The sequence below is a fragment of the Poromitra crassiceps genome (assembly GCF_964638095.1).
Source record: "Poromitra crassiceps genome assembly, chromosome: 22".
Classification (NCBI taxonomy): domain Eukaryota; kingdom Metazoa; phylum Chordata; class Actinopteri; order Beryciformes; family Melamphaidae; genus Poromitra; species Poromitra crassiceps.
In genome coordinates, this window is record NC_139647.1 from 1,108,587 (window position 1) to 1,121,816 (window position 13,230).

A 13,230-nucleotide genomic window follows, 5' to 3' on the forward strand; every position below is an offset into this window, starting at 1 on the left:
GGGAGAGAGAGAGAGAGAGAGAGAGAGAGAGAGAGAGAGGGAGAGAGAGAGAGGGAGAGAGAGAGAGAGAGGGAGAGAGAGAGAGAGAGAGAGAGAGAGGGAGAGAGAGAGAGAGAGGGAGAGAGACAGTAACAAAGGCTGCGTTCTGATCAGGACAGGACAGGAGTGTGTGAGTGAGTGGGTGGGTGGGTTGGGTTGAGGCTGATGGCGAGACACCAGACTGACAGAGTCTGTGTGGAGCGAGACACCAGACTGACAGAGTCTGTGTGGAGCGAGACACCAGACTGACAGAGTCTGTGTGGAGCGAGACACCAGACTGACAGAGTCTGTGTGGAGCGAGACACCAGACTGACAGAGTCTGTGTGGAGCGAGACACCAGACTGACAGAGTCTGTGTGGAGCGAGACACCAGACTGACAGAGTCTGTGTGGAGCGAGACACCAGACTGACAGAGTCTGTGTGGAGCGAAACAGCCGCCAAAGTATTTCACAACCGACGCTCCACAATAGAAAGTGAGAAAGTTAGGCCAAATGTCAGCCTGTCAAAACATTGATTAGCCTTCGCCAGGTCTGAAGTGCTCAGCGAGCTGCAGTGGCTTTAGTGTGACGTTACCGTGACGATACACCGTCAACAACGGCGGGAGAAATGCGGAACTTGCTACACTGCTGAGTAACAGCTTGTTTGACAGGGAGATGTCACATGATCTCTGTGTATAAATAGACAGACTGACAGACAGACAGACAGACAGAAAGACAGACAGACAGACAGACAGACAGACAGACAGACAGACAGACAGATAGATAGATAGATACTGTAGAATAGATAGATAGATAGATAGATAGATAGATAGATAGATAGATAGATAGATAGATAGATAGATACTGTAGATAGATAGATAGATAGATAGATAGATAGATAGATAGATAGATAGATAGATAGATAGATAGATAGATAGATAGGTGGATAGGCTGTATACTATACTAGAGTAAAATGTTTTTGTGTGGATTGCCTACATCTTATTAAATTGTGGACATTTATTCATTCCCACTTATTAGACACTATTTCTGATGGGAACATTAGCTTAAAAAGCAAAATACCCAAAAATCTTTAATAAAAAAATCTGATCTTAAGGCGCTTTGTGCAACTGGCCCCTGGGGGACCCTAAAGGTCTCATTATGCTTTCCGCATCAGCGAGGAACGCGAGTGTCCGCGCGGAAAAGTGACGTCAAATCAGCAGACACGCCCCTCCGCAAGGCTCCGTGCGGACGGTTTTCGACCGGCCGTGCGCACGCCGAATTTTGTAACTACGCGGACGCGGACGGGCGGACAAAGTGGAGTTTTCAAGACTCGCGCTCAATTCCGCCTGCAGAAACCCACACAGAGTATACAAGCTCCACACGTTTCCTCGTCGGATTCCGTGTCTCTCATTTCAGTGCGGCCGGCCAAAGCGTCAAGCATAATCCAGGTTTAACTGAGTCACATTAGAGCCACTCACCGTCATTTGATCAGATTTGGTCTTTCAGATCCAAATCTGAGAATATTTTTGATTGTTTGATAGATTTTGTTCAGAACTCCATGACGGTCTGTTAGTATTGCAGGTAGAGAGATAACAGCAAAACTAAGATCAAAACACTCATTCTTCTGCCTTTCTCTAATTGTGTTAACTTCTTGTAAATGAAATACCGTAACGCTGAAGTTGAACAATTCATCGATTTACTGGGCACCGCCTGGAAACCCTTGAAGGCTTCAGAGGAGTCCACACACACCACACCACAGAATCACAACAGCACAGTAAACACTTCCTCTTCTGTCTCAACCGCTCACATTTCGGGTGCGCAAAAAGACACACAAAAAATCCACCACAAAAATCAGTGTCTGTGCGGCTGTGCCAGCTGCTGAGGTTCACATTACAGCCAGCGTGTGTCCGTGAGTGTCTCAGTGTTGCAACGTCTTCCTCTGACCGAGACAGCCTGTGTGTGTGTGTGTGTGTGTGTGTGTGTGTGTGTGTGTGTGTGTGTGTGTGTGTGTTAACCTGCTTAGTGGATCAGACACACTCCTGTCTTGTCTCGCAGGCTGGCTGCAGTGCAGAGAGGCCCCAGGAGGGACAACAGAAGGAGACAAAACTCTCCCTCTCTCTCTCTCTCACACACACAAGCTTCCAACAGTTGCAGATGGCTTTAATTCCGTGCCCTCTTTCTTTCTCCATCTATCAGGTAGCTGCTCTGATTAAACCTGCCTGCTTTGCTGAGATGAGCAACGCTGCTTCAGTTTGCCAAAAGATAAAAGAGCAACCAACAAACACGCGTCAGGACATGATAACCAGGGAGGAAAGTAAAACCCACCTCAAATCGGTTTAAACCCTCTTCAGGCCGATATAAATGAATCCTTATAGTACAACACGTTCTCACTCATAGCCTACATTATCAAGTTGTATCAAACCAATGTCAGTTAAAGTATAGCATACTGCAGTGGTTCTCAAACCTATTCACGTCAAGGAGGCCTACATTGATACAAATCAGACCATGGTCCCCCATCTGATAAGATTTTGCGTTTTAGATGTTTTATTACAGAAAGTGTATGAAACCCATGACCAAATTATTCATACATTCTTTCTACCATTGTGTTACTTATGGATGGAATTATAGTGGAAATAAATGATTACCCTTTTTGTTGGGGACCCCATGGAAACCCCTCAATGACCCCTGGGGGTCCCCAGACCCCACTTTGAGGACCACTGGCACACTGTGTGGAGATGGAGGTATTTTAATCTTAAAATTTAAGGAAAGGGGGTTTATAAGGTAGTTTTAAAGGGGGGAGGAGGCAGAAATCATCAACATTCTTCTGAAAACATTTTTAAAGATTGTTTGCTATATATCATATGATGATCCTCAACTGGAAGTAACGGTTTACACCTTTTTTATTATTTAATATTTACATGACTGATAACTGGCTGCATAGACGAGAATAATATTCCTATACATTCTGATGCAAAAATCAACAGGAGGATCCCACAAAAGGCTGTGATATTGCTGTGATATAACACTATTATAGCGGTGATCCCTCCCTCCTCCTGCCTATCGCTGTTCTAAATCATGTTCCCTTCAACTTCCGCGCCTTACTAACGAGAGGAAAGTGGTCTCCTCTCCCGTAGAGTAGAGGAGCCCCCTTTCCTCTGCTCTCTTCTCCTCTGCTCTCCTCTCTTCTCCCCTCCTCTGCTCTCCCCTCCTCTGCTCTCCTCTCTTCTCCTGTGCTTTCCTCCTCTCTCCTCCTCTTCTCCTGTGCTTTCCTCCTCTCCTCTCCTCTCCTCCTCTTCTCATGTGCTTTCCTCCTCTCTCCTCTCCTCTGCTCTCCTCTCTTCTCCCCTCCTCTTCTCCTGTGCTTTCCTCCTCTCTCCTCTCTCCTCCTCTCCTCTCCTCTTCTCCTGTGCTCTCCTCCTCTCTTCTCCTGTGCTCTCCTCCTCTCTTCTCCTGTGCTTTCCTCCTCTCTCCTCTCCTCTCCTCTGCTCTCCTCTCCTCTTCTCCTCTGCTCTCCTCCTCTCTTCTCCTGTGCTTTCCTCCTCTCTCCTCTCCTCTCCTCTGCTCTCCTCTCTCCTCTCCTCTTCTCCTGTGCTCTCCTCCTCTCTTCTCCTGTGCTTTCCTCCTCTCTCCTCTCCTCTCCTCTCCTCTGCCCCGGCTGGCCTCACATCCAGACAGAGGAATTTAACGGGGAGGGTCCTCCAGACTGGCAGAGGGCTGCGCTCGAGTCAAGCTCACATTCACACTGCGCTGAAACGTTTACAAAATGTGCTGTAAGTCACCTCTACCAGGAGGGCTTCAAATGCTCTCATCATGTCATGAATCGTCTAAAATAGACACACACAGACCCCCCCCCCCCTCCCAAACGATAGTCTTTTTGTCCAGGAACTCCCACATGGGAAGGTTTCTCATGTTGCTTTAGTATTCAATTATATAACTGTCTCGCTGTAGCCTATGTGGTGAGGTAAGGAGAAAGTAAAAACCTGTGGTTAGCTCAGTCATTTGGACGTTCTCTAGATTGGGATAAATTCTAGCCTAACGTAGTGGATTAAATAACGCTAATAGTGAAATTAAACTCTTCTTCCCTTCGCTGCTGAGGTCCCCTGAGGGGTCCCCTGACCCCGCTTTTGAAAACCACTGATCTATAACTGTTACATGTCCTGCGAGGATCCAATCAAGCCCTATCAGTCTCAGCTATCAGTGTAAACACGTGCACTTCAATGGAGATGATTAACGCTACACACTGAAGCTGCATAGCATCGACCGTGCCAAACACATCCGACAATATCACAACAAAGTCACATACGGATCCGTTTGCTAATTGCATTACAACAGGTAGACGATAATAGCCTTGAGGGGAGTCAGCAAGCCTCTCTGACTGGACTATTAGGCTAGCTAAGTGACACACATTCCCAGTTTAGCATCAAGCAAGCCATTAGCTTATCAACCGAGACTAAACGTACACATTCACACAGTACGCATAGCCGATCAAGTGTCTGGTCTAAATGCATGATGCACCTACCCTCGCTGCTGCGCGGGTCTTCCGATAATCCTGCAGACATAACGTTAGTGACTTGGGCTATTTGTCTCCAGCGCGTTTACACAAACCAGCAGCGGAGAAGATAGCCACACAACAAGGCTGGAAATGACGCCGCGTAAACGCGCAGCATTCCCGTTCCACACATCCACGCGAAATAAAGCCAAATCTGCCCCATGACACGAGTTCATCTGTGGCTATTAAAGGGTTCTGGGAGGTCACCCTTTTGTTAGCAGGTTGTCTGTGTCCAGCGAGAGGCAAACCCCATCTTGAGCAATCCACGCGCGCGCACACACACACACACACGCACACACACAGATTCAAACCCCCCTTTGCGAAAATAACCAGGCGCCAAACTTACTTTCAGGTTGGACGTCAGTGGGAAATCCGCCTTTGTTTTTCCTGTAAACCTCGTGTTTACTGTCTCGCTTCACAAAGACGACATGAGAGCCCACAGACACACGGTGTGAGTGACTGACTGAATCAACTACCGTACAGCACGGCAAGTTGAAGTCTCAGATTACACGAGCTATTCAGTTACCACAGAGCCATGCTTGGTGGTTGGCGTCAAGATGTGTCCCAGAGTCGAGCTGGAATCAGAGCGAGCTGTTGGTAGCGATGTAACTACAGGGGAACAGCCCACACGACACTGGAGCGGACTGCGCCTCCCATCTCCACCTATTGTCTGGCTTTGCTTTATTACAGCGGTTTTGTGCTGCTCAGTGCAGCCTCTTCATGACAAGCGAGCCTGTTGGTCATCAAGAGCGAGTACAAAAAGTGATTATATGATTATGTTGTAATAATTCAATAAAAAATAAATGGAAAGTGGAAAAATGGTACAAATGTGAATAAAATGTAAATAGCCTATAACAATAAAGTACTAACACACACAATATAACAATAATAGGATGATGATGATAATAATAGCATAATATGCTATAAACAACGTATTATTATAGTAATTATAATACAATATTCTATTCATTCATATTCTATTAATCATATGTCATTATTATTGATGTACTTTCAGAATCAGAAAAAACGTTATTGATCCCCGAGGGGAAATTGGGTCATGCTACAGTTGCTCGTACTCAGGCATGGGAAAAAAATCAACATAAACATCAAACATGATAAGAGGCACAATACTGTTCCATAACAATGGAATATAATAAAATATATTTATTTTTCACGTTATTTTTATTTGTATTATTATTATTATTATTATTATTATTATTATTATTGTAATAGAGAAAGTACAACTACTACTACTACTACTACTAGTAGTAGTAGTATTAGTAGTAGGACTAGTAGCCCTGAATTGCCATGTTGTTTTCAATCATTGGATTTTATTATAGGCTATACTGGACTTTACTCTCACACATGCACCGAGCACGCACGCACACACACACACGCACGCAAACACACACACACACACACACACACACACACACCCTTCTCCCTCGGTGGCCCTGCTCCGTGTTTTGCGGATCACCGCTCTCTCTCCGGTGGAAGCCTCGGAATAACAAAGACATGTTTGAGAGCAGGCTGGGCTGAGCCAGGGTGACGTCAAGGAACAATGTCTCTCCTCCCGACCATAGACAAACACACACACACACACACACACACACGCACGCACGGCTCTGCCTCTTCCTAGTCAAGCCTGAACTGCCCAGAGGGAGGGCCGCGCAGCTCGCACTGCATCTCTCTCTCTCTCTCTCTCTCTCTCTCTCTATTCAAATGGGCTTTTTTGGCCTACACATGGCCAAAACAAGTGTCAAATAAAAACAAAACAAAAAAATGTAGTAGAATAAAGAAGTGTGTCAACAAAACAGCTGTGTAACATTGCAATCAAATATAATATACATAAGAGTAGGTAACAAACTGAAACATGTGCATACTAGAAGAAAGATGTGCGTAAACAGCAGGGGCGGCTCCAGGATTTCAGTTTTGGGTGGGCTCAACAAATGTAGGCTGGGCCCATCTTGGCGGCACCCGATTTGGCGGCACCCAAAGGGTGCCGCCAAAAAAAAATTTGAGGTCTTTTTTTTTACATTTTTAGCGATATTTAGAGGAATATCTCATTTAAATTAATGATTTGAGGGCTTTTTTTGACCTTTTTTAGCTACACTGTACATTACAACAACAACTGAAGCGCCAAATTTAACTCCCGTCAGTACTTGAAGTCTAATATAACAGTTTTATTTTTCTTTTATTGTTAGAAAGAGTCAGGAAACGTTTTTGTGTGTTTATTTTGTATTCAAATGTTCGTTTTAAAAATTAATTAATTAAAAAAACATATATATATATTAAAAAAAAAAAAAAAAAAAAAAAAAAAATCTGATTGGGCCTGGGGAAAAAGTGGGTGGGCCTAGGCCCGCCAGGCCCAATACTGGAGCCGCGCCTAGTAAACAGCTGTGTAACATAAAATATAATATACATCAGAGTAGGTAACAAACTAAAACATGTGCATACTAGAAGAAAGATGTGCGTAAACAGCTGTGTAACATAAAGGTAACAAACTTAAACATGTGCATACTAGAAGAAAGATGTGCGTAAACACAGAAGCGTCATGCCCATTGTAACTGAGGGGGCAATTGCCCCCTCAGATTTTTGAGAGGTACATTTTTTTTTTTTTTTTTTTTAACTCATTGAGTGCCAGCCACTTTTGGAGAACGGACGCTCCCAGTGCCAGAGTTTCAGAGCGTTTTCAGTGATTTCTCGAGGCCCACAGAATATTGTGTGATATTACACTGTAAACACCGAACACGCGCAAAGAACGAGGAGACTCTCTTCTATCATCTGCAAAAAAAAGTTTATTGATCCCATTTTCCGTTCTTTAGTTATGAGCCGGAGAAGATAGCTTGATTTAGCCAAAAACAGCAATTTTTTTCTAGAAGCTGAGATATTGAGCCTTTTGTGAAATTAAACATTTCAAGCACATCATTGACTCTGAAGCTAATATTTTCTGATATAATGACACCTCAAAAATAATTTCCTTCAATAAAAGAGTGAAAACAAAGGAATTTTGTTTGGCCAAATAATATGTTTTAGCTGCAACCAGCAGCGCTGGCCCCTGCGTGCGCAGACCCTACACCTTCTTGCTGGTCTTGATTTACTGCTGGTGGGCATCAGATAGCCTATTCTAGCTTGTTTGCTCTCTATGCATCGAGCCTGCTGCTGCCTGGGTGTGTGTACTGTCAATGGTTGTATGCTGTTAGTGCCCTGCGTGCCCCACCCCCCTCCTCCTCCTCCTCCGTGCCGTGGTGGGAGGAGTCGAGTGTCTCTGCTGCGGTTTGCTCTGAGTTTGATCTGCACTGAAAAGTCCGCTGCCTGCATCCCCCCGCTTTTTTACAGCGTGTCCCCGGCTCCCAGCTGAGAATAATGTAACTTTTCAGAAAGACGCTGGTGTCGCCGTGTCGGCAACTAAATCATATGGATGGACTATCGCAGCGGACACGGATGGGGCTCAATTGTGGCAGCAGATGACTGCTTTTCACAGGCACAGCTAACGTTATGCTTCAAGCATATCAATGCGATTTCCGTTTCCTCATGACTTCTTCTCTCTTTTCTCCTGGCCTTTGTCTAATCGGGAGGGCACTGTCGCCACCTAAGGGTTCTGTAAAATAGGTTAGACACATTCAATAGCTCCCATATTGTAAGAGGCGATGTAAGAGGCTTAGATCGACACCCCCCCGTCAAAAAACGCAATTGACGAACATGTTCGTCCTTGGCACTCTACGTTACTATTTGAAATGACGAACATGTTCGTCCATGGCACTCAATGAGTTAATAAACATAGGCTATAATATTATAGGCTGTGTATGGTAGTTGAAACATAGTTTCAAGTTTACGTTTATGTATGTTTGTAGTTAAAACAAAAACATAAATACTGTATAGGCTACATACGTACAACACAAAAGGCTGTTATTTACCCTTTGTCGCCACCTGGTGAGTAAATATATATAACTAAAACCATTAGAATTGACAACCGGTCCGTGACTTTTTTTCCCATGTATCTACCAGTCCTTGGCACAAAAAAGGTTGGGAACCCCTGCTCTAGAGGAAAGATTTCTACCTTCTGAAAAGGCAATACCAGCCAAAATAAACATTGTGTTACATTGCTTTGAAACATGTGGTCTCCCATTTTTGTCAAGTCCATTGAGCCTGGGCAGTGGCAATGTACTTAGTCTGGTGATTATGGATCTTTCCAGGAGGCTGAGCAGTTTGGAAAATAGCCTTATGGTTACACCTGCTCAGTTTGTTAATTTAAAATTAGATATTCCTCTAAATCTGGCTTCAACCCCCAAAAATTTTTGCCGCCCTTTGGGCGGCGCCAGCATTCGCCCCCTCAGATTGTTGGCTTGCATGACGCCCCTGGGACGGCTGTGTAACATAAACGTAACAAACTTAAACATGTGCATACTAGAAGAAAGGTGTACGTAAACAGCTGTGTAACATTACAATCAAATATACTATACATAAGGCTGGCGTTACATGGTGAAACTTTCACGCAACTAGTTGCAGGTTGCAAATTGCATGAAACATAATTTTCATGCAATTTGACATTTACATAATAACATTTACATAATAACATAATCAAGTCTCATGCAACATGGCAGTTTGTTTCACTAAAACAAGCTAGCTAGATTGGTAATGTTTCATCTGTCATACTGTTTTTCCTTTTCAACCAACTAAAGTTGCGTGAAAGCTCCAAGTAGGTAACCTAAATATGTGCATATTAATATTATATATATAGATGTGTATATATATATACATATATGTGTGTGTGTGTGTGTGTGTGTGTGTGTACCGTATATATGTGTGTGTATATATATATATATATATATATATATATATATATATTTTTTTTTTTTTTTTTTTTTTATATATGTATTTATATTTGTGTGTGTGTATAATACATCTATATATATATACACACACATACATATAAATATATATAAAAATGTAAAAAAAAAATACTGTATATACACATATATATGTATACAGATACACACACACACACAGAGTATAAGAGAAAATAATGTGCTTAAATTGCTGTTGAACGAAGTGAAAAAAAAAACTGTATATATATATGTACGGTATATATATACACACACACTAGGGCTGCACGATATATCGTTTACACATCGACATTGCGATGTGCGCATGCGCGATAGTCACATCGCAGGACGTGCAATGTCAAAAGCAAATTAACTCGTCATGTTGCTTGATAAACTCTCACTTTAGGGGTAGCCTACTGAGTGAAATGCAGGCTCTCTCAAAGGAGAGAGACGCCCCGCTACTGTACTCACTCATTTAGTGCTTAGCTTCAACACAACAAACATGCACAGAGACCTAAATTGAATTATCTTTTGCTTATGTTGCGTTGCTGACAGACAGTAGCCCGTCTGTAAACGATGTGGTTGCGGAGGCGGACTTGTCCACAGTTTGCAGCGCACTCGCATACAGCAGGCTGGCTGCTGTAACTCAACATGTCCGTGGAGTGGAGATATTTACTCTTGAAACACCAAAAAGCAAGACCGCAACTTATGACACGAAGGCTGATTACTGAGAAGTTGTCCGTGTTATCACTGTGGCTGTCTCTCCCCTTCAAGTCTCTGATGTTGCATCACATGATAGCAGTAACGTTACGGTAGAGTTAATCATACATAGCGACTTATTTACACAAAACATGTCAGTGAAAATAAAAAGAGAAGAGACATATCTGGGCAATTAAATGTATATTTATTACTTTTCACGAATGAATTGTTTGTCACCGGTCGGCTGCATGTGAATCCTCGTCTCTGTACTGCCAGCCTTGCGCTCAAAAACCGGAACTCCGCAGATGCGGAGTGTACCACTTGGTCGTTTCTGGAGGGGGTTTCCGGGGGGTCAGACCAAGTGTGTAAAGTGGCAGGGGTGTTTCATTGTTGATTTATTGAAACGTTAGAAGAACGAAAGAAGTTGAAACTTTGAAAGCAGTGATTATAATCAATGAAATCTAATGTTTTTCTGCAAATAGCATCATTGGGAGGTAGATTCTGGCACTCAATATTAGGGGTGGGCAATATATCAATTGTATATCAATATTGTGATATGAGACTATATGGTCTTAGATGTTGGATATGGTAATATGGTGATACAGCATACATGTTGTCTTTCCCTGGTTTTAAAGGCTGCATTACACTAAGTGAAGTGTAGGCTAGTGACATTTTAAAGTAGAATGTCATAACTTACTCGCTTTTTCATGTATGTAGCCTAAGTCATGGAAATCCATTGGTCAAAATGTGTATGCACCCTGATAGATGACGCTCTGAGGCCTACAGTATAGGCGACAGCCCAGTGGTTGAGAAACATTAAAATACCTAATTTCCCCTCCAAAATCAGATGGACTCCTCTACAAAATCATCCCAATCATTCTAGAAGTATTCTTTTCTTTAAAATAGAGCTATTCTGGTAATCTGGTGAAAATCTGTATTTTTTCATATCGCAATATATATCGCAGGGGCAGGGAATATCGCAATGTCAGTTTTTTCCAATATCGTGCAGCCCTAACACACACACACACACACACACACACACACACACACACAAAGAGAGTATAATTAAGCAATATATCACGAGAGCAAGTGTGTTGTGGTGAATATATCCCGCTGATAAGCTGTTATCCCACGAGGCCGCAGGCCGAGTGGGATAACAGCTTATCAGCGGGATATATTCCACAACACCACGCAGCTCGAGTGCTATATTGCTTTTATAAAACGGTTTCCAAGTATAATAATATAATAATAATAATACTATAAGTCCGACTGGCATTTTATTCTGATAGAGTCAGTTGAAACACTACTGTAAGGCGGGACCTCTAGCAAGAAGATAGACGTGCGGGTGATTTGATTGGATCGTTCTGGAGACTGAAGTCGACATTGGCCAATCCTGGCGCTTGCTGAGAGCTTTTGCAAAGCCCCACACCAGAGCCATATGCCGACACCAAGTAACGTTACGTCTTATTTAGAAATGCGGGGTTAAGAGTGAGGGCGCGCGAGAGAGGGGTTAAGACATTAGCCCGCGTCTATTCTTGTACAAAACATCATTTTCTGCGAAGTATTAGTAAAGTTATAAGCGAAGATCGATTCACAAGGATCTGAAAGCTGTCTCCGCCATTTTGTTTTTGAGGTACTTTTAGTAAGAGAGTTGCGCCATCATGAGTCCATAATGACTCATTGTAAGGACTAGTGACCCTCCATACAGCAGATCAGGAGAAAGCTGTTTGGCTCGAGCGCAGCGCTGCCTTTTAGTAAGAGAGTTGCCATGGCAACCAATAACCCATGGCCATGGGTTATTGAACTCGGTTACTGGAATTATACAATGGCTGTGAACCAATCAGATTGCTTGATTTGAGAGAGCCGTTTTATAAGAGAAAATAATGTGCTTAAATTGCTGTTGAACGAAGTGAACCCTTCAACTTGTGTTTGATTGATCTGCTGTTGTATCCTCAGCATTGTATCTTATAGTAATGAAAAGTCTGTTCATTTCCCTTTACAATGTGGTCTCATTTGTAAGGATCCTGCATTTGTGGGATGAGCAGCACAGCTGATTATGTGGGTAGAGAGCCAAAGTCAAACGTGCCAAATTTCCCTGCCAATGTCAAAACAGTTTATTCTCCTGTTGGTATTGGCTCTATTGTTTTGAGTTGTTTGGGGGATCAATAACACGCAACAAACAAGACATATTGGCAATTGTATGCTTTATTCATTGAACAGTCAGGAGGCCAAGTTCTGTGAAACCGACGATGTCAAAGACAGATCATGAAGTGGGCATCCCGAGAAGACGGGTTCATCACCCTTACATCACTGAGGAAACGGAGGCTGTCTTCCACAGATTTGCAGCCAAGGTTTGGAGGACATTATGGCAGACGACTTTCTGATCAGACAATCAGGAGCTGGCGCTGGTGTCGGCAACACCGACAATGGAACCTGAACATGTGGAGGAATGTCATGTTCAGTGATGAGTCTAGGTTCTGTCTGTGGAACTTGACTAGCAGGGTCAAAAACGATGTGGAGAATGCTCCTATGCCGATTGTTGCATCGATCAAGTAACAGCTTTTGGTGGGGGCAGCATCGTGGTGTGTGGGGTGGCATCTCCATCACTGGCAAAACAAGGCTTGTCACCGTTGAAGGCTCTCTCTCAACGCAGTAAGATATCTGGATGAGATTCTGCAGCCAGTGGCAATCCCATATCTCCACAATCTGGGACCTAACTTCATCCTCCAAGATGACAACGCTTGGCCCCACACAGCCAGGGTTATCACAGACTACCTCCAGAAGGTGGGAATAGAGAGAATGGAATGGCCTGCCTACAACCCACACACTTCAACCCAATTGAAGACTTGTGGGATCAGTTTGGGCGTGCTGTACGTGCTAGAGTGACCAACGCAACCACGTTGGCTGACCTGCGACAAATCCTGCTTGAGGAATGGAATGCCATCCCACAGCAACACGTGACCAGGCTGGTCACTCCTCAGCAGGAGGAGGAGGAGCCAGGCTGTTGTGGCTGCGTATGGTTCTTCCACCCGCTACTGAGGTTCCTGACTGTTCAATGAATAAAGCGTAAAATTGTCAATATGTCTTGTTGGTTCCTTGTTACTGATAGAGAGTTCAATCATCCCCAAACAACTCACAAC